Source organism: Salmo salar, unplaced genomic scaffold, assembly GCF_965601325.2.
Source record: "Salmo salar unplaced genomic scaffold, fSalSal1 ptg000152l, whole genome shotgun sequence".
Taxonomy (NCBI): domain Eukaryota; kingdom Metazoa; phylum Chordata; class Actinopteri; order Salmoniformes; family Salmonidae; genus Salmo; species Salmo salar.
This window is the reverse complement of record NW_027675323.1, coordinates 3,017,101-3,022,500: the sequence shown is the minus strand read 5'-3', so window position 1 is coordinate 3,022,500 and position 5,400 is coordinate 3,017,101. Positions and strand designations below refer to the sequence as shown.

Below are 5,400 nucleotides of genomic sequence, written 5' to 3'. Positions count from 1 at the left end.
GAGTTATTATTATGCCAGGCAATGTATCTGTCGTCAGAGGAGAACAGACACCAGGACGTGACATTGTATCCAAGACAGTCCTTAACCACTCCTCTCCTGTTGATTCCTTTATATGTCACTCCTATACCAGCCCCCATTCTCCCACTCCACTCTACCTCCCAGTAACAGCGCCCAGTCAGACCCTCTCTACACAGCACCTGTTCACAGACCTTAAATCTCTCTGGGTGATCAGGATACGGCTGCTTCTCTGTCCTACATGTCACCTTTCTGTTCTCCTCAGACAGAGAGAGGCGTCTGTCTACTGTGTTTAGGTCCAGTGTGAGATCACAGACATCTGATGGATGAAACCAGACACAATATTAGAAATCATCATCATTCACATTAGAATGTTAACTCACTTTTCACTAATTCATTTAATGTAGATGTTTCTAGGTATCAAAAGGAGAAGTTAAGGTAACTTGAGACTTGTTGAATGATCACGTTATAATGTATGGTAATATAATACACACTTATTCACATTAATTACACACACACACACACACACACACATTGTCAGATCAACACTGTAAACGTTGGTGTCCCTGATTTGTGCTTCTGTAGAACTACAGATGATATTTAATATGACCAAGTCAGTAATGATGGTCTTTGACTTAACTTGAATTAAGACTTATTCTTAGTCATATTCTTCACAGCAGTCAACACTCACATTTTCTAAGTCCAGGTTTCATTCTGTTCTCTCCACCATGTTCCACACTGTAGCGGTAAGCAGAAAAACAGACAGTCATTGAGGGATACACCTGAACTCACACACACACACACACACACACACACACACACACAGACACACACACACACACACACACACACACACACACACACACACACACACACACACACACACACACACACACACACACACACACACACACACGTCAAGCATTGATAAGAGCGTTTTCAGTGTTTGTGTCCAGTGTGTGTGAGTCCAGTGTGTGTGTCCAGTGTGTGTGTGTGTATTTGTCCTGTTTGTGTATTTGTCCTGTGTGTGTGTGTCCTGTGTGTGTGTGTGTCCTGTGTATGTCCTGTGTGTGTGTGTCCTGTGTGTGTGTGTGTGTCCTGTGTGTGTGTGTGTGTGTGTCCTGTGTGTGTGTGTGTGTATGTCCTGTGTGTATGTCCTGTGTGTGTGTGTGTCCTGTGTGTGTGTGTGTGTGTGTGTATTTGTGTGTGTGTGTCCTGTGTGTGTGTGTGTGTGTATGTCCTGTGTGTGTGTGTCCTGTGTGTGTGTGTGTGTGTGTATCCTGTGTGTGTGTGTGTGTCCTGTGTGTGTGTGTGTGTGTGTGTGTGTGTGTGTGTGTGTGTGTGTGTGTGTGTGTGTGTGTGTGTGTGTGTGTGTATTTGTCCTGTGTGTGTGTGTGTGTGTGTATTTGTCCTGTGTGTGTGTGTATTTGTACTGTGTGTGTGTGTGTGTGTGTGTGTGTCCTGTGTGTGTCTGTGTGTGTATTTGTCCTGTTTGTGTATTTGTCCTGTGTGTGTGTGTGTCCTGTGTGTGTGTGTGTGTGTATGTCCTGTGTGTGTGTGTGTGTCCTGTGTGTGTGTGTGTGTGTGTATCCTGTGTGTGTGTGTGTGTGTGTGTGTGTGTGTGTCCTGTGTGTGTGTGTGTGTGTGTCCTGTGTGTGTGTGTCCTGTGTGTGTGTGTGTGTGTGTATGTCCTGTGTGTGTGTGTCCTGTGTGTGTGTGTGTGTGTGTGTGTCGTGTGTGTGTGTGTGTGTGTCCTGTGTGTGTATGTGTGTGTCCTGTGTGTGTGTGTGTCAGAACGTTTGTCAGAACGTTTGTCTTACTAGCCTGATAAGTCCAACATGTCTGATATGAACATTGACATAAACCCTCTACATACTTGAGTTTCTCCAGTCTGCAGTGTGGATCCTCCAGTCCAGCAGAGAGCAGTCTGACTCCTGAGTCTCCTAGGTGATTGTAGCTCAGGTCCAGCTCTCTCAGGTGTGAGGGGTTTGACCTCAGAGCTGAGACCAGAGAAGCACAGCCTTCCTCTGTGACTAGACAGCCTGACAGCCTGCAAAGAGTCAAATCATATTAAAATCACACTGCTATGCTTTGGTGGTGAAAATAGTGGCAGTATAATTTTTCAACATTTTTCAGATATCAGTGTCCTGAAACCTGCCATATCTATTCGTAAATTCATGTATCATCATTAAAAATGACAAATGATCAAAGTATTGCCTGCAGATAGAAACATGTATAGTACAAATATTTGAGTAGACTGCCCAGACCAGTTTAAAAGCAGTATCAGTCAAAAGACAGACAGTGAGGTATCAGATTTAGATTGTATTGAGCATACAGTCCAAACCATATCTATTTTGACAGTGAAGATAACATTTTAAATGTGGCTCTGTACTCCAACATTTTGGATTTCAGATCAAATGTTTCATATGAGGTAACAGTATATAATGTCACCTTTTATTTGAGGGTATTTTAATACATACAGTTGAAGTCAGAAGTTTACATACACCTTAGCCAAATACATTTAAACTCCATTTTTACAATTCCTGACATTTAATCCTAATAAAAATTCCCTGGCTTAGGTCAGTTAGGATCACCACTTTCTTTTAAGAATGTGAAATGTCAGAATAATAGTAGAGAGAATGATTAATTTCAGCTTTTATTTCTTTCATCACATTCCCAGTGGGTCAGAAGTTTACATACACTCAATTAGTATTCGGTAGCATTGCCTTTAAATTGTTTAACTTCGGTTAAACGTTTCGGGTAGCCTTCTACAAGCTTCCCACAATAAGTTGGGTGAATTTTGGCCCATTCCTCCTGACAGAGCTGGTGTAACTGAGTCAGGTTTGTAGGCCTCCTTGCTCGCACACGCTTTTTTATTCTGGCCACACATTTTCTATAGGATTGAGGTCAGGGTTTTGTGATGGCCAGTCCAATACCTTGACTTTGTTGTCCTTAATCCATTCTGCCACAACTTTGGAAGTATGCTTGGGGTCATTGTCCATTTGGAAGACCCATTTGTGACCAAGCTTTAACTTCCTGACTGATGTCTCGAGATGTTGCTTCAATATATCCACATAATTCTCCTGCCTCATGATGCCATCTATTTTGTGAAGTGAACCAGTCCCTCCTGCAGCAAAGCACCCCCACAACATGATGCTGCCACCGCCGTGCTTCACAGTTGGGATGGTATGACGGCTGTGTGGTCCCATGGTGTTTAGACTTGCGTACTATTGATTGAACGTGTTACCTTCAGGCGTTTGGAAATTGCTCCCAAGGATGAAGCAGACTTGTGGAGGTCTACAATTTTTTTTCTCTGAGATTTTGGCTGATTCCTTTTCATTTTCCCATGATGTCAAGCAAAGAGGCACTGAGTTTGAAGGTAGGCCTTGAAATACATCGAAATTATGTCAATTAGTCTATCAGATGCTTCTAAAGCCATGACATAATTTTCTGGAATTTTCCAAGCTGTTTAAAGGCACAGTCAACTTAGTGTATGTAAACTTCTGACCCACTGGAATTGTGATACAGTGAATTATAAGTGAAATAATCTGTCTGTAAACAATTGTTTCAAAAATTACTTGTGTCATGCACAAAGTAGATGTCCGAACCGACTTGCCAAAACGATATAGTTTGTTAACAAGAAATTTGTGGAAAGGTTCAAAAACATGTTTTAATGACTCCAACCTAAGTGTATGTACACTTCCGACTTCAACTGTATGTGATTGACGATTAAAAATTAAATTCTGATGATGCCATGATTAAGAAAAATCATGAATAAATCATGAATCAGAATGAGTGAGAAAGTTACAGAGGCCACAACAGAACATGCTAACCTCTCACCATTACCATTAACAGAGGCTACAACAAAACATGCTAACCTCTCACCATTACCAATAACAGAGGATACAACAAAACATGCTAACCTCTCACCATTACCAATAACAGAGGCTACAACAAAACATGCTAACCTCTCACCATTACCAATAACAGAGGCTACAACAAAACATGCTAACCTCTCACCATTACCAATAACAGAGGCTACAACAAAACATGCTAACCTCTCACCATTACCGATAACAGAGGCTGCAACAAAACATGCTAACCTCTCACCATTACCAATCCCAGTGGGGGTATGATCCTTGTGCCTCTGTAACTTTCTCATTCATCATCATTCTCGATTCATTCTTATTCTTACTGACAATACAAGTAAAGTGACTCCAAAATGACAGGACATTATTCACCAATCAGTTTCTATTAGGAAAAACATCATCCAAAATACAATCAAAACAAACTGCAAATGAATTCAACAAGTTAGTAGAATCACAAGCTTGATGTAATCACTGCAGGCATGGAATATGTGACCAAATACTAAACTTATGACAACTTTAATACAATATAAGTGAATTTGTCCGAATATGTTCAACTTTTTCAAATGGGAGAACTAAATACATAAAGTGCTTTCCTTTCTTAACAGTAACACAGCTATGTATGAAAATAGCCTCAAATAAAAGGTGACATTCTGTACTGTCACCTAATAAGAAACATTCCACCTCATATCCAAAATGCTGGAGCATAGCACCACATTTAAAACTGTAAGCTTCACTGTCCAAACACATATGGTGTGGACTATGTGTGCCTGGTAAACACATGTGGATCTGGTGAACAGTTATCACTTGTTGACCAACTACAGGAATACTGACCTCAGAGTCTCCAGTTTACAGTGGGGATTCCCCAGTCCAGCAGAGAGCAGCTTCACTCCTGAATCCTTCAGGTCATTGTTACTCAGGTCCAGCTCTCTCAGGTGTGAGGGGTTTGACCTCAGAGCTGAGACCAGAGAAGCACAGCCTTCCTCTGTGACTAGACAGCCTGACAGCCTGCAAAGAGTCAAATCATACTAAAATCACACTGCTATTCTTTGGTGGTGAAAATAGTGGCAGTATATTTTTTCAACATATTCAGATATATCAGTGTCCTGAAACCTGCCATATATATTCATAAATGGATGTTTCATTATTATAAATGATCATAATATTACTTGTAGAGAGAAAATGTATAGTACAAATATTTGAGCACTGACCAGACCAGTTTAAAAGCAGTATCAGTCAAAAGACAGACAGTGAGGTATCAGATTTAGATTGTATTGAGTATACAGTCCACACATATCTATTTTGACAGTGAAGATAACATTTTAAATGTGGCTCTAAACTCCAACATTTTGGATTTCACATCAAATGTTTCATATGAGGTGACAGTATATAATGTCACCTTTTATTTGAGGATATTTTAATACATACAGTTGAAGTCAGAAGTTTACATATACCTTAGCCAAATGCATTTAAACTCAATTTTTACAATTCCTGACATTTAATCCTAATAAAAATTCCC

The 5,400-nt window shown here is 40.4% G+C and overlaps 1 long non-coding RNA gene across 1 annotated transcript; it reads right to left on the bottom strand.

Annotated features, from left to right (window-relative positions):
• Positions 1–94: 94 nt before the first annotated feature.
• LOC145867004 (uncharacterized) lies at positions 95–2,061 on the bottom strand. Its single transcript, XR_014383187.1, has 3 exons — positions 1,892–2,061; positions 707–753; positions 95–334 (listed from the first exon to the last, which is right to left on the bottom strand). It is a non-coding gene; the product is annotated as an uncharacterized LOC145867004 (long non-coding RNA).
• Between the last annotated feature and the right edge of the window lie 3,339 nt (positions 2,062–5,400).